This window comes from Silene latifolia, chromosome Y, assembly GCF_048544455.1.
Source record: "Silene latifolia isolate original U9 population chromosome Y, ASM4854445v1, whole genome shotgun sequence".
In the NCBI taxonomy this organism is placed as follows: domain Eukaryota; kingdom Viridiplantae; phylum Streptophyta; class Magnoliopsida; order Caryophyllales; family Caryophyllaceae; genus Silene; species Silene latifolia.
The window spans coordinates 291,080,807-291,098,875 of record NC_133538.1 but is presented as its reverse complement, the minus strand read 5'-3'; positions in this window follow the sequence as shown (position 1 = coordinate 291,098,875).

The following is an 18,069-nucleotide window of genomic DNA, read 5'->3' as shown; positions in this document are numbered from 1 at the left end:
TGTTAATCTTGTGGATAATTTGGTTTTGTGGAGTTTGTGTGTGGTTGAATCGTAACCCTTGCTTTGAGAAGTTGTGATGTTAGAAAGACTTAGGTAGTGTGGGGAGACATACTTAGCGATTCTTATATCTATTTCCTTGATAAAGTGAGTATATTGGATTGGTGGATTCTATGTGTTAAGTGTGAGTTGCCTATGAAACTAAGGTTATGGAACTTGGCCTTGTTGTTTATACTTGGAAGTTTGAGTTGAGCTCGAGGTTAGCATAGTCGGTATACTTTTGTGAGTGTTGTGATGATTACATAGGAACCATGTTAGGTGAGAGTTGTTGCTAGTTTTGGAATCTTATTTGGGTATCCACTTTGCGGTAATGAGGATTAGTAGCCAAAGTTCTTGAGATGTGATTATAAGTTGGGATTGATAGATGTTGAGTTGAGATGAGTTAGATGTTTTGGGTGGTTGTCTTGTGATTTGGAGAATGTCACCATCTATGCTTCAGGTTTCGAGAGTATAACAAGACCTCTTCGAGAAGATAGAATTTGTAAAAGAACTTTTGAATTTGGATTTTGATTAAGGGTTGTACCATTATGAGAAACTCATAATTGACACTAGTTGGATACGACTATAGCTTTGGAAAAAGCTTTGACCTTGATCTCGTGGAGGTTGTCTGTAGATGTTTGAGGATTTGGAGTGATGAAATCACACTTATAGTGAAGTACCTTGTTTCATGGAATAGCTTAGGACGAAGTAACACAAGTGCTTTGAGGAAATCCTTGGAAGTAATGTGGTTGAGAGATTGATTTTTATTAGGAAGTTTTCGAAACCATTTGGGATGATGTAGTGGTTGAGATTTGAGTACCTGGCGTTTCCTCGTTGTCTAATTTCCCTTTTTCTTTGACCATAAGCGTTACCGTTCATACCCCTCTTCCTCGCTTCGTCGTGCTCCTCCTTTAAGTTTGACACTCGTAACCTATGAAACTCTATCTTGGACATCCTTACCTCTACTCTTACCCCTAGTAAGTTCATCATAGCTCTTTTGGTTGCTAAGTCAGGATCCTCTTAGCGTACTTTGTTTTTATGATATCTAAGTAACCCTTCATTTCGTACGATTTCTAAACAATTCAAAACTACCAGTTTTGATTCGTTGTTAAAAATTTATTTTACTCCTACAAAACTTTACCTATTTTAAAAGGTTTGAAAATGAAAATTTGATTTAGTTCCTTATTTGTTCCTTGAGTATGGACTTCTTTGTCATGATCTTGAATTGCTAAAACCGAGATTTCTTTAAGTTTTATCCAATTTCTATTAACTTTGATCTATTTATGATTTCCTTGTCAAAGTTTAATGTTATTTTTTCGAAAACTTAACTCCTTTTTGAGTTTACCATGAATCTTTTAATTTTCATTTGGCTATTACAAAAGCAAATTTGAGTGGATTACCTTTTTCTTTTGGTTTTAACGTTGATAGTGTTAGAATTATTAATCAAATTAATTTACATATTCATATATGAAAAGATTTATTTAGTCATAAAATAAAAGTTAGATCTTATGCATGCAAACATAAATAAGATAAGAGAAGAAATCATCAATCTTACTATATGATTTCGGTTTAATGGGCACCAACAAATTCACCTATTTGTTAGTTCTTAAGCTTTCCTTAAAATGGATGCACAAAAGGTCAAAATTAGAACCTCTCCCAAATGTGAATACCCAAGGAAATCTCTTAATAACTAATATTATTATGATCTAGTAACAATATTAGTCTTACTTAAAAATGACACAAAAATTAATTTTGTTCTCCTCTATTTCGGTTAAGAGGAGATGATTATTGTGAGTTTTCTGTCTCTAAAATCTTTCACAAAATGTAGAGAATCATAATTTCTTACACTAGAAAATTATGTAGTGTCTTCCAAAAAAAATGAATAATAGAGAAAAACCATTTTGTTTCTCTCCATGGAAAACCGGTTGGAGGGGTCTATGGGGAGCCAATGCATGGATCCAATTTTCTTCCCAAGAAGAGTAGACTTGCATGGCTACATATAGAGTGTAATAATTGTGTTTTTCCCTAATTAAAATAATCAACATAATTTATCCACTAATACCCTCTAATTTTCGGTACACTTGAGATAAAATGGGTAGTCCATTTTATTTTGTCATTTGTCAATTGTGACATATGTGACATGTTACTTGACATGTGAATTTGTAATGTATTTTTAACATATTAAAAATCAACATACTCATAAAATATGCCATATAAAAAATCCACTAGTAATTCGTAATCACTTGTACCAAAATGGTTTATCAAATTATAAATTACAACGCCTTGTATTTATAATAAATTATTCATTCAATTTAAATTGTTTCGTAAACAATAATTTTATCTAAGTAATAAAACAATTCAATTACTTAGACCGTATCTAATATAATCGAATTACAATAAGACACGTTAATTTTACTCACAAGATCATCCGTCAATTTTAAACAATTTAATTAAATCGTATTGGCATACGATTAATTAAATAATCAAATAAGAGTATTTCCCTATAGGTATGACCTAAGTGGATCAACTGATCGCCACCGTCGCACGACAGTAATGTCAAACTCTAGTCAGCCAATCATTACCGATATGTGTGGACCAGTTGACTGTAAAATATTACATCCCACATGTATTCTTAAAATGAGATTTAAACATGTGATCATCATGATCGACAGTTGTGATCGCATTATTGTCGGAGGACACATATTCCAACAATCTCCCACTTGTCCTCGACAAGTGTGCGTCACCAATTCTCTTGTCATATTACTATCTCCCACTCAATGCAAGGTGTCTTTCAGGTCGTACTTGCAAGTGATCATATCGAGAGTGGTTTCCTCGATCTGGAGAATAACTGATTGACCGGAATCATCTACCATAGATACCTTCCGAGCGTGGCCACGCATTTCCAGTTCATTACTCCTCGAGTGGCCCTGAGATATTGTTTTAACCCTGACAAGGGGGTGGACAATTCCTATTGATACGTGCATTTTATATAGTGTCTTTAGGCCTTTTTATGCACGTATTTCTATGCTATTATCGTAGTTTATGCTACGAAATGCCCTGAATATGCTACTTTGGTTTGTTTTGTCTTATTTGCAGGAATGAACCAGAAAGTAGTGAAATCAAGCCTTTTACCGTCCGTTTAGCATGCATTTGGAGGAAGAGTGAATTTGGAGCGAGAATGTAGCTATTTTGAGATGCGCAAAGAAGAAAGATAGCTAGGCGAGCAAAGGAAGAACTTCAAATAGCTAGTGCCTACTTTGAAGAGCTATATCTCGAGTTCTACAACCGATATTCAGGTGATTCAAATTAGAGATGAAAGCTTGTCCTCTTAGCTTTCCAACGCCAAAGGAATCGCTCTGTTTGCCCAAGTAACCAAGAAATGGCAGCCGTTTGAAGTTCAGTGCGCAAAGCAGGAAATTGTTGCTGGAAAGTACTCGATCGAGTACAATTATGCTCGATCGAGTCCTTTTTCTACTCGATCGAGTAGTTGCATTTTAGGATTTACTCGATCGAGTAGATTTTCTACTCGATCGAGTGGTTTAAGCTTTAGTTTACTCGATCGAGTGGTTTTAAATCACTCGATCGAGTGGATTCTCTTACGGGCTTGGGTTTTTTGCTTTATTTCGTCATTAGGTTTAATAAACTCGTCTCCTCTATAAATAGGAAGACGATAGAACATGTTTAGCGGGTTCGGACGCTGCTTTTCCCTGTTACTTTGTTCTTCTCTATTTCCGGACCATTAATTCTGTAATTTAATCTTTCCCTTTACTCTTATTTAATGCGTATTCCTTCTTTATCTCTCCCTTTTGTTGTTGTTCTCTACTTAATCATGAATAGCTAATTTGCATGCTAGGATTAGGGAATCTATAGCATAGATGGACTAATATGTTTTAGATCTGGAATTGGTATTAGTAGAATTGCCTCATAGTTGTTTTAATTGTTACATCTAGCGAATCGACCGGCCGGAGACTAGTTAGATAGCTTGGGAATTTCTGACCTAGATCGAACGATTGGAAGGGAATAGACCTAATTATGAACAATAGACTACCCTAGTGGACCGAAAGGACCTAGAGTTATTTAGGCACTAAATTACTCTAATGAGGGCGAAAGTTAAGTTAGAAGTAATCTAAGGCGAATAGAGACCGAAAGGAGATATTCACTGCCCTTCTATGAGTACCTAGACCGGACCTTAGCTATTTTAGACCGTCATAGCTGTAGTGACCCGAAATCCTAGTATCTTTCTCTCCTATTACTCTGCTCTTATTTTCTCGTACTCTTTCTCTCTTTGCTTTAGATTAGTTTTAGATTAATTACAATCAATCAACCCCTGTTACTCATAGACTAAAATTGGACAGATAAATCTCATTTTGCCTCCCTGTGGAGATCGACCCTACTTACCGCTAGCTTCTGTTAGTAGTACTTAGGTATTTATTTTTGGTACCTGACGACGAGATGCATTTTCTGAACTCCAATTGTGCTGGACTAAATAAAAACAAAATTCGACCCTACTTGAGACCGTTATTATGTCTTTTGTTCTTCTCTTTCCGCAGGAAGAGAACGAAATTTTTGGTACTTATTTAGCCAGGTTTTTGGAGTGGCTCGAGCCCAGACGAGATGCATTTTCTGAACTCCAATTGTGCTGGACTATCTTCCGGGGTATGAATGACCCTACGCGAGGATACCTAGAATCTATTGGTAAGAGGGATTTTGAAGGAATCCCCGTAAATGAGGTATTAGAATTCTTTGTCTGGTTTGCTGCTGAATCTCTTAAACCCAACTTTTCTCTTCATATTGACTCAAATGAGGGGGTGGGTGAGACCTTAGAAACCAATCTATGAAATGCTGACGGAGACATAGAGGAGACCACTAGCGTGGTTGACAATCCTTTTTATGAGGATAGTTTAGAACCCCTTTATGATTCTTGCACTGATAGTGAGGGTGATTTGAAGGCTCTCTTTGAGAATCTCCATCTTGACGAGTCTAGCGATAAGGAGAGTGAGGAGGTAGATTTAGACAGTCTTGAGGTCAAATGGGATACTTATGATGATATAGATGATGAGCCTATTATAGAGGACCCAATTGACCCAATTGACTTTACAACCCCTTGCATCTGGGATGATTATCCACCTTTACCTTTAGCTGACCAGACTCCTTCACCTCACAGTTCTTACCCGTCTGAGCATTTAAATTCTACTCGCGTTATTTTTAAGTTGAATGCTGTTGAGCTCCTTCATTTACCACCTGCGGTTAATTTGTGCTTTTATATTCCCACCTTTGCTGGAGGGCAGAATTATTTTGTGAATGATTTTAGGAGCTGTCATAGGAAATTTGTTAGGCTTAAATGTTATTATATTTTAAATTCTTATGCTATTACTAAATTATGGTGCTACTTACAGTTTTGTGTAGCACATGCGCAGAAGTTTGACAGGTTGCTGCGAGCTTTGAGCTGCTTTGATTGGGTTCAATTAGAGTAGTTGGCTGAAAAAAGAGGCCGAGGTGGGACCTGTCTGAAACTAGCAGCGCTACCCGGGAGGCAACCCGGAGATTTATTTTTAGTTGTTTTTCAAACATTGCATTTTATTTCAGTTGTGTGTAATAATTGGTCTTCGTACCATAGACTATATCAGTATGCTTGCTTTGTTAGTTTTGCGGGCTGTTTTTATTGCGTCTTTTGCAGGAATATACTAAGGATCACTCGATCGAGTACTTTTTGTACTCGATCGAGAGATTTTGCTGCTGAAATCACTCGATCAAGTATATTTCACTCGATCGAGTACCTGAAAAAAAAAACAAGTACTCGATCGGCCACTATTCCTCTCGATCGAGCTGTTTTGGACGCCCATTGCTTGGATTAGCTTCTTGTGACGATGTTTCGGAGCTATTAGTGACCTCCCAAGTTGCTGGCTGGTTTGGGGAGGTCCCTTATTCGCGCAATCTTGCGAGCTTTCCGTATTTACTCTCTTTCTCTTTTAGTTTGCATTTCCTTTCCATGTTTTGGTACAGTGAGGGCATTGTACGGTTTGGTTTGGGGAGGTTATGCATCCATATCTGTGTCTGCATCTTGTTTTTATCGAAATTCTGTTATCACGTTTAATTTCAGTATGCATTGTTGTTTATTTTCATAAAAATTGAAATCTCATAAAAATTGAAAAATTTCAAAAATTCAAAAAATATTCACGTTTATTTTTGCATATAGGTTGAGTCGGAATGGTAGATTTCCGTGATGAAATTGCACTTTAACTTGTCTTTTTACTTGAGCCTTGCACTTTATTGACAGTTATTAGCTGAGTCTTGCGCATATCTACGAGTTTTTGTTCAAATTTAGCTGACTATTTAGACTTGACTTGATAAATTGGCAACCTACTCTATAAATTCTGAGTTTTAGAGCCTTATAACTGGTGACATTAATGACCGGTTTACATAGGAATTGAGAGTAGTACTCCTTGCATAACATGTCTGTTACTTTTGCACATTTATGAAATTCGATCTCTTGTCAATTGTATACATTCGGGTTTGTGGTCGGTGTCACATGCAGGGAGGTGCTTGCAAATTTCCTTTTCCTTATATTTTTCACCCATTTAGCTCCACTTTAGCCAAATATAGCCCTTTTGACCCATTAGCTACATCCAAAATTAAGCCTGCCTAGTCAAGCTAGCTTAGTATGTCTTTTGTGGTATGTTTATTCCGTCTGCAAGTATGGCTCGTGTGTATTGTTGGAGTTGGTGGAAAATAAAGGAAGGAAGGATGAAAAGAAAAGAAAAAAAAAAGAAATTGAAACAAAAAAGGAAAGTGATACGTGAAAAAAAAAATGGATGAATTGAAAGTCACGTGAGTACAGAAGAAAGAAAAAGAAGTTAGAAAAAATTTGAGTTTATTTTGAGACCGTCTGCGTTCATGTCTATCTTGTGACGGTCTTACTCCTCCGTTTTATTCATATCTATTTAAGGACATAGTGTATTTGGACAGTGAGTTGTGTGCCAAATGAAGGGCACTTGTACTTTATTTTTCAGTCAGTTGAGATTCGGATGGTTTTATATGGTCCTGTTAGGAACTAGCTTGACGCTTTTACCTCCACATTACCATAATTTGTTTTGCCTTTTCTCACCTGAACCTCACTTTCCCATATCATTTGTAAGCCCTCAGCTGTGACGGACATTGTTGGTTGGAATGTATGTGTATTACTTGAATCGTCTATCATTTTTGTTGCATGCATGTTATGTAGGTCGCAGTCTAGGTGAGTGACTGTTTTCTCTTTCTCTCTTATATATACTTTCACCATTTTCTTCATGAGAGAAGAGTGACCACGTGAGAGTCTGATTTTGTTGGTCTTGCAAGGTCGATAGGTCAGCTTTATTTATGGACATCTTATAATTCGTTTTCGTATTGACCATTGTAGCTGTAACTGTTAATTTTTGTTGCATTAAATTGGTTCGAGTAGACAAGTTATAGCTAGCTCTGAGCTTTCTTTTTCCATTCTATTAGTTTGCATTTAGTTTACTCGGGGACGAGTAAAGGTTTGGTTTGGGGAGATTTGATACGTGCATTTTATTTAGTGTTTTTAGGCCTTTTTATGCACATATTTCTATGCTATTATCGTAGTTTATGCTACGAAATGCCCCGAATATGCTACATTGGTTTGTTTTGTCTTATTTGCAGGAATGAACCAGAAAGTAGTGAAATCAAGCCTTTTACCGTCCGTTTAGCATGCATTTGGAGGAAGAGTGAATTTGGAGCGGGAATGTAGCTATTTTGAGATGCGCAAAGAAGAAAGATAGCTAGGCGAGCAAAGGAATAACTTCAAATTGATAGTGCCTAATTTGAAGAGCTATATCTCGAGTTTTACAACTGATATTCAGGTGATTCAAATTGGAGATGAAAGCTTGTCCTCTTATCTTTCCCACTCCACAGGAATCGCCCTGTTTTCCCAAGTAACGAAGAAATGGCAGCCGTTTGAAGTTCAATGCGCAAAGCAGGAAATTGTTGCTGGAAAGTACTCGATCGAGTACAATTATGCTCGATCGAGTCCTTTTTCGACTCGATCGAGTAGTTGCATTTTAGGATTTACTCGATCGAGTAGATTTTCTACTCGATCAAGTGGTTTAAGCTTTAGTTTACTCGATCGAGTGGTTATAAATCACTTGATCGAGTGGATTCTCTTACGGGCTTGGGTTTTTTGCTTTATTTCGTCATTAGGTTTAATACACTCGTCTCCTCTATAAATAGGAAGATGATAGAACATGTTTAGCGGGTTCGGACGCTGCTTTTCCCTGTTACTTTGTTCTTCTCTATTTCCGGACCATTAATTCTGTAATTTAATCTTTCCCTTTACTCTTATTTAATGCTTATTCCTTCTTTATCTCTCCCTTTTGTTGTTGTTCTCTACTTAATCATGAATAGCTAATTTGCATGCTAGGATTAGGGAATCTATAGCATAGATGGACTAATATGTTTTAGATCTGGAATTGATATTAGTAGAATTGCCTCATAGTTGTTTTAATTGTTACATCTAGCGAATCGACCGGCCGAAGACTAGCTAGATAACTTGGGAATTTCTGACCTAGATCGAAATATTGGAAGGGAATAGACCTAATTATGAACAATAGACTACCCTAGTGGACCGAAAGGACCTAGAGTTATTTAGGCATTAGATTACTCTAATGAGGGCGAAAGTTAAGTTAGAAGTAATCTAGGGCGAATAGAGACCGAAAGGAGATATTCACTGCCCTTCTAAGAGTACCTAGACCGGACCTTAGCTAGTTTAGACCGTCATAGCTATAGTGACCCGAAATCCTAGTATCTTTCTCTCCTCTTACTCTGCTCTTATTTTCTCGTACTCTTTCTCTCTTTGCTTTAGATTTGTTTTAGATTAATTACAATCAATCAACCCTCGTTATTCATAGACTAAAATTGGACAGATAAATCTCATTTTGCCTCCTTGTGGAGATGAGACTCTACTTACCGCTAGCTTTTGTTAGTAGTACTTAGGTATTTATTTTTGGTACCTGATGACGGTATCACCTATCGCACTATTCCCTTCGACTAGCCACAACCATCATAACCCAAAATATGCCCATTTGACCCCATTTACGAAGGCCGTAGGAACATAAATCAAAGTTAGTCTGAAACTGTGCCATCGTAGGCGAATAGTCTTTAGTCAAAAGAATTGACTCATTAGAATACTATAGTAGCTCTCGCCACGACCAGACTATATAAATTTGCCAGAACTCTATAAGCGGTCATTAGCCCGACAAAGTGTTCCTAACAGTCTGCCTATGTGATCAACTAGTCATCTCACATGACTGTATGGCACTGAACTTGCCATCGATCGCATCACACTCTAGTCACTTCGAGACGTCACCTCATACAAGTGACTATGGGCAAATACCATGTTAATCCGGGATCACTTTAACGGGGTTAAATATTGTCTCTACAACCCGTTTGGATGTAACAAGGTATAAAAGGAGTTTTTTGGTTTAAAAACTCGAACGACAAATGTGATTATCACATATGAATAGTCAATACCTGATTACTACTTCATATTTTTATAATCCATTTTCATCATGTATGTAGTTGTCCATCTCAATCCAATTGAAATGACATGACTCATCAGGTTAAGCCTATGAGAAGGCTTTGGTTAGTAGGTTTTATCTACTTCTTGTACCTTACTCAACCTTACTACATACTCGTTTTTCTTTGTAATGTATACATTTGCATTACAAAACTTTCTTAGTACGTGTCTAGATTCAATCTAGACATAAGCTCTCTAACCTTAGAATAGCTCCCACTGTTTTCACAGTGTGCGGGATCCATTCTCTTGCACATCTCATGATTGCAAGTGTACTCAATTTCCGTTGTAAATATCTCTCATTGTTCTTTATTGCCTAGAACGATTCTAGCAAATCTATTTCTTAAATAACATAGCCACAATGGTTCCTTAACCATCTTCACGTGTTTTGAATATGGTTTTCTCTGAAACCTTTCGCAATCTCAATTGTCAATTGTCATTTGTGTAATACCCTTACACAAATTAGTTAATTGCCTCAAAAACATTTAACTTTCCATCCTTAATGCTTCTATAAGCACTTAAGGATAATCTATATGGCTAATTGGTAACTATTACTTAAATTCGATTTTGATACAATTCATCATACTCAAAGTATATGAAGTGTTATACATCATTACTTATTTAATTGATTCGGCAGCGGAAGCAAATAGAATCAATCAAATATGTTCAACTTGATTGAACTAATCATGAATCTTATCAACATAAGAATTCTTATTTGACGCTAATATCATGTAGATTTATCTCCATAAATCCGGATATTAAAGATGTATTATAATACTCCAAAAGTCTTAAATCATTCCCAATGATCAATATGTCATCCACATATTAGACTAATTAAAATTTTCGTAACTTCCACTAAACTTCATGTATAAACACAACTTCTTAACTTATTGAGAAAAGTTTTATCACATGATCAAAATGTTGATTCCAACTCATTGATGTCCTACTTAAGACCATCTCTTAAGTTGCACATGGTCTTAGGATTGTAAGAATCTATAAAACACAAGACATGTATTGAATATATTCCTTCTAATTGAAGAAGTGGGTTTTAGATTCACTCGCTATATGTATATCATCATAATGAAACACAATCCCTAAGAAGATCCAAATAGACTTAAGCATTTCAAGTAGTGCAAAACCCTTTGCCACCAATCAAGCTTTGATATCTAACAATTCACTTGGAATTTATTTCGGATTTTCATGGCTCTAAGCCTTGTATTTAGTTGTGACTTAAACACTCTCATATAAGTCATATGTTCATTACTTTCCAGAAGTAATCAACTTGAATCAAACAATGACTTTGTAAGTTGCAAGCTCTTTACTTTCTAAAAGTAACACTAATTCATCATCTTCACACTACAAAATAAACGCGGAAAGCTGACGGAAAAAAACCGTCGCTATGGCTTGTTTTCCGTCAGGAATAGCCATTCCTGACGGTTTTTCCGTCAGTATTTAAGCGTCACTACAAATGGTCACAGAAAAAAAATTCTGACGGCATTTCCGTCACAGATGACACTCCTGACGGTTATTCCGTCCACACAGAACATTTAGGGGTGATGTATCAAGTCAACAATTTGTTGACTTATATGACGGAAAAACCGTCAGAAGTAGCCAATCCTGACGGAATTTCCGTCATATAAGTTAACAATTTGTTGACTTATTTGAGGGAAATTTCGTCAGGATTAGCCCTATCCTGACGGTTTTTCCGTCACATAAGTCAACAACTTGTTGACTAATGTGACGGAAATTCCGTCAGGATTGGCCACTTCTGACGGTTTTTCCGTCAGGATATATCTGGGCAGTAGCTGAAAACAGCAGCTTGTTGCCCAGCCACAATGTGGATTTTGCATTGTTTTTACGCACCAAACCTGCAAAAACCAAATACAACCGTCGACCGCCAAGCGGGAATCCATTATCATGTCGACCGCATGAGCGGGAATCAAGAGTAGACAACGAAAGCATCGAAAGAAAAGCAAACACGATTGGAAGAACAAAGTTATTACATAAAAGCTAAAGGTCAAATTTTTACATGTCTCATAAAATAATGTCTTGTACATACCAACTAAACTACTAAAATCCATAATCATAAGTGTCCTAAGGTAGCCTTAACTAAACTACCAACATAAGAACATAGGCGACGGTACTAATAATTACCTAGAGTCTCAATAAAGTCACTACCAAAGTCATGTCCGCCATCCTCATTGTCTTCTCTACGGAAAGGGCGGGCAAAACCGGAGCACGAGGGAGGGGGTTGAGATGCGCGCATCTCAGCCATTGCTTGTTTCATTTCTGCCATTTTCTGAGCTTGGAGACAGACTGTTTCTTTAGTGGCGCGCATTTCTTCCTCAAGACTTTGTCGTACGGCTCGCTCATTGTTTATTTGGGTGGCAAATTGAGTATACTGGGTAGGAGTGTAAGAGAATGATCGACGAGTACCTTTGTTTCACGGATGTTCATACCATTGCTCGGCCGCTACATCACCGTGCCCGAAAAATCTTCCACGATTGTCAAAACCATCAACCGCTGTGTAGAACGAACGGTACTCTTCTGGAGCCTCTCCGGGGGGCGTTGGTCGACTCATCTCTTCTTGATAAATGGCCTAAAAGAAAAACAAATAAGGAAAAAATGATGCTATATTTAAAAATGAGGAAAATATAATAAATATTAATATTATGAATTAGAGAAATACAATAAATATTAACTTACGTCGGTCTTAGCGGGTCGAGGATTAACCCACTCCCCCTTCTTGTTTTTCTTGGTCTTTGTAAACAACTTGTATGGTGTGGCCGACTCACCCTGAAAGTAGCATAAAAACGTAAATTGATTATATTCGGCAATCAATACTTGTAACCAATTTGTGAAAAATAATAAATTTGGAGGGAGTATAATACTTAACAATTCCTTGAAAGCATCGGAGCAACTCTTAAGGCCTAGAGTAAGAGTGCCTAGTGCTTTCCCGTCCTTAGCACCCGACATTCTATTTGCCTTATTTGTCTTAGAACTTTTGGCAAATTCAGGGTCTTTTTCTTCTCTTTCCTTCAGATTCACCCACCAAGAGAGCGGTACCCAATCGGGTTTGTTCTTTAGATACTTGAGTCCATTAATAAGCTTGGTAATCCGCCTCGTGACCTCCTTTTGCCAATCAGGCTTAGGGTTATACTCTTTATCGACGGACTTCACATGTTTCTATTTCAAAAACAAGTATTTAATTAGTAATAGAAGATGACTTTAATTAATAAAAATAGAATAAAAATTATTAACGTAAAGTAAATAATAGGTAACTTTTAAATTACCCTATACCAATTCCACATCTTCAAACGCTGCGCTTGGCTCGCCTCACGCCATTTGGTGAAGTACTCTTCATCTGAAATGTTATTTGTGAACGACCAACTGACAAATTTTTTAATGCACTTGTTATACCACCTGAAAATTAAAACAAACATATATTGAAAATTTAAATAAAATGATTTGAATGATATATATTTCATAAAGCTAAAAATAAATTTTAGAACACTTACCATTTACCATCTGGTTTGTTTTGTGATAGAATTATCTGCATATTATCCGTTTCCGGATTAAATGTCTGAACACCCTCGTCATCACCATTATCAATCTCATCGTTCTCCTCGTTACGTCGACTTCCCCCACTTTTACTCCCTATCAACTTTCGAATGAAACCTGCCATATACTAATCATAAATAACATAAATTGTCAGTTGAATAAAAATCGTTAGTACAAATTGGAGTGTCATGAAAAATATAATAAATAAATAAGTAACACCGCAAATTGGTAGTCCAACAAAAATGAAAACAAAAATGAAGTGTCATGATTAAAATGCTTCAATTTGATTCAATGATTAAAATTCATGCATAAAAATGATTTCATTAAAATTCATACATTAATATAGTAGAATTACAACAACTCCCATCACTCATCACTATCACTATTACTATGAATCAAAAGAGGTTCATCATCATCTGAAAAAAACATTCCAACTTCTTCATCTTCTTCCCAATTTTCCTCTATTCTTTTTTCTTCAACTTCAACTTCATTATCCTCTTCTTCTCCAACATCCCCGTCATATTCCCTTTCACCCATTTCCACAACCACTTCATATTCATCTTCAGTTTCTGACTCTTCCACTAAAATGGGTGAAGATGCGTGATAATTGACAACCACATCCTCTTGGAAGACAATTTCGTCAACAGGAGCATCAACATGTGATCTTGCCTTGATTTTAAAAACCGCGGACCATTGCTGATTACCTTTCTTAGTGGTTGGATAAGGAGCATAACAAACTTGATTGACTTGAAAAGCTGCCACGAATGGGTTATGTCCACGAAACTTCTTTTTCTCATTTACATCTACAAGTCCGTATTCCTTATGGATATTAAGTCCTAGTTGAGAATTATCAAACCAATCACATTTAAAAAATATCACCCTATAAACCCTTTTCTCGGTATAATAACCAAGCTCAATTACTTCATTTAGGGTTCCATAGTAGTCCAAACCTTCTGTAGAATTCACACAAACCCCATTACTTGAGGTAGCTTTCGAAAGATCAACTCCCTCCTTATAAGCTCGAAATTTATAGCCATTGATAGAATATCGTCTCCACGTCTTCACCTTGCTACTAGGACCTAATGCTAGAACTACTATTAAAGGGTCCTTTAATCTATAAGACTATCAATAAAACAATATGTTAATTAATGTGTTGTATATATATATATATATATATATATATATATATATATATATATATATATATATATATATATATATATATATTAATAATCTCCATAACTAATGATATGGACAAACAAAATAAATGGATTGGTATATGAACGTATTACTTACTTCATTTCGGAACCATTTCGGATAACTTTTGTCATGTTTGGTCCAAACATCATCAGAGGACATCATGACATCAGGAAATGTGAGTTTGATATGTGTCTCAAATTCCCTATATATAGCAAGAAAATGTTTTAATTATGTATTACCTATAATTTTGATCTTATTTGATAATTAAAAATGTATTGAGTAATGACGAAATAATAACTTACTTTTCATAAGGCTCTAACAATTTCCCACAATTCCTTAGCACATAAAAATGAGAATCTTCATACTCTTTCCGACTCAAGTGCCTCTGAATACATTTCCCAGTTGTAGTTCCCATGTCAGCATTGAATAACTCGGGTAATTTCATTGAATCTATGTCGTCATCGGAATTCACATCAACATCTAAATCTTTCGCTTTTGTGTCAATGTGACTTTCAAAATATAGGGAACAGAAATTTGCAATTTCCTCTAACAAAAAAGAATTGCATATGGAACCCTCCACCCGAGCTTTGTTGCCAATATTTGTTTTTATATGATTAAGAAATCTCTCAAATGGATACATCCATCGATATTGAACAAGTCCTCCAACCTTCGCTTCATAAGGTAAGTGAATTGGAAAATGCTCCATGGAATTGAAGAAAGATGGGGGAAATATCTTCCCTAACTTGCATATTATCTACGCAATGTTATTCTCTAGACGTTCCATAGAATTAACTCTAATCGTAGAAGTACACAGGTCTCTAAAAAATTGGCTGATCTCAGTTATTGCATTCCAATAATTAGTTGGGAGCAACTCCCTCAAGGCAACAGGGAGTAGCCGTTCCATAAAGACATGACAGTCATGACTTTTCATGGAATGCAACACCTTATTTTTATGGTCAACACACCGACTCAAATCTGAAGCATAACTATCCGGGAATTTCAATTTAGCAACCCATTCACATCGAGCTTTTTTCTCCGCAGCTTCTAAAACAAACCTAGGTGATATTTTCCGTTTATAACAAAGTTCATTAAAGTGTTGTTTTTTCTTAGGGCCAAATTTAGTTTTACCTGGTACATCCATCATCGTGTTGATAAGTTGTTCGAAAAAGTTTTTCTCAATGTGCATAACGTCTAGGTTGTGTCGAATTAACAACGTTTTCCAGTAAGGAAGTTCCCAAAGTATGCTTTGTTTCCACAAACCTTCATTCTTGTCTTTCAATCTTTTCAATTCTTGATCAGAAGTATCAACTATTTTTGGCAAATCCTTAACGGTCCCACACTTCATCACCTGTTAATTTCGACACGGCTATGCGATTCTCAGTTTTTCTGTTCTATAGAAAATGCTTACAATTGTTGCGGAAAAGATGATCAGGTCTTAAGAACTCACGGTGACAATCGAACCAACAAAACTTTTTGCTATTTTTAAGCCAAAAAGATCTATGTTCTTTTTCTTGACAATAAGGACAAGCATGTTACCCACTTGTGCACCAACCGGAAAGCATGCCATATGCCGGGAAATCATTGATCGTCCACATTAATGAAGCCTTTAATTGGAAATTTTGTTTCTTAGAAACATCATAAGTATACACGCCGGTTTCCCAAAGTTCTTTCAACTCTTTAATCAACGGTTGCAGGTACACATCCAAATTTGTCTTAGGGTTCTTAGGACCTGGAACGAGCAGAGATAAGAACATAAATTGTCGCTTCATACATAACCAAGGAGGTAAGTTGTATGGAGTGACAATCATAGGCCAACATGAGTAATTCCTCCCAAATTGCCCATAAGGATTAAATCCATCTGTACACAAACCAAGCCGAACATTATGAGGCTCACTTGCAAATTCTGGATGCTCTCTATCAAAATGTTTCCACGCTTCTCCATCACTTGGGCGTGACATTGTCCCCCTTTCTCTTAATCGAGAGTTTCTATGATGCCAACTGATCTCACCTACTATCTGCTTGGTTGCATATAATCGTTGTAACCTTGGCGCAATCGGGAAATAAGTTAACGGTGTACATGTGGGTTAATATCCGTATACTACCCTTTAATTGTAGGACTATAACGCAAAATTCATATGTAATTTATAGTCATAAAACAAAATAACAAGGAAACGATAAAGATTAGAAATCAACCTCGGGTCCTTTGATGCACGTAAGTAAAGAAGAAATCAAACGAGATTCCCTCCTAATTGTTGCACCCAAGACCTTGTCCGAGATATGCCCTTGTGCTAGAACGTGTTCTCCGATTGCCTTGCAATATTGGGAGAACTTGATGTGAGTTTTGTTGGATGAGAGATCCGAGTTCTGAGAGGCACAATTCCCAAAACCCTAGTTTTTTTTCAAATGAATCAGTTACTGTCAAAAGGAGAGAATAGCTCTCCTTTTGTTGAGCTCGGCCAAACCGTGGGTTTGCTTAGGGAGGGAGTGGGCTTTCCACTTCCTCCTTATTAAACTCGTGGTCCGACTCATCTCGCTAAGTGTATATGACGCGGTCGATTATAAGTCATTATCGGTTATCGGAAATTAAGGCATCAGCTAATAATACGGGTTAGCTGAATTATTAATACGTGTCCGACAAAACAGTATTGTATAATTATATTCAATATACATTTAATTAAATATAAATTGTTTATATTTAACTTTACGAATTAACTGGTTAATTCGCCTTAGCCCATGATATTTAATCCGTATTAAATATAATATCTCAACATCACATTTTGACTAATTACTAGTCAAATAACTCGGACTAACTGGTTAGTCAAATTTGGCATCTACATGACTGTATTTTCATACTGTCACATCTCTCGAACGTATCCTATAGGTGTGACTTTTAGGGACCAGTTGATCACCGCCATCTGTATGACAATAACGTCAAACTTATCTAGCAAGCCAACCGTTATTGATAAACGTGGATCAACTGATAATAATACCAAAAGTATGCCCTTTGATCCTTTTAGAGGTTTATAAGTCCTTGCACTAACTGTTAAGGACACAAACCCCAACAAGCTCCCACTTGTCCGTACAAGTGTATGTGCAATGACGTTATCCGCACTAACTGGAGGACACAAGCTCCAACAAACTCCCACTTGTCCGTACAAGTGTATGTGCGATAACCGATTCTCATATTCATTTAAAATTTCTCCCACTCAATGTAAAACAATTTGCAGATCTGGATCCACAAAGGTCGTATTTTACAATCGATCTGTATCTAGAGTGGTTTCCCCGACTAGAGAGTAACTCAACTGATAAAACGAATCCGTATCCGAGCATGGCCATGCATTTCGATTCTGACTCCTCGAGTGGCCCTGAGAAATATCGAGTACCTGATAAAGGCTGAATATTTCCTTCAACTCGACTCCTTCCGATCTAAGCACAGCATGAAATGACCCAGAAAAAATCTACTTGGCCCCCTGTTACGGATGACCGTGAGAAAGAAACCAAAGTCACCCAAAATCTGCCGTAGTCTCAAGAGACAGTCGATAGTCAAAAGAATCGACTCTTAGGATCACCATGGAAGTCCTATCCACGACCGGGCAACGAATGTTATAAAACATTTAGGACTCCACGTCGATGTCACAAGTGTGTCCTACGAGATATCCGTATAAATCGCCTCTTTGATTGGTCAGTCAACCGGTTGACTTATGGCT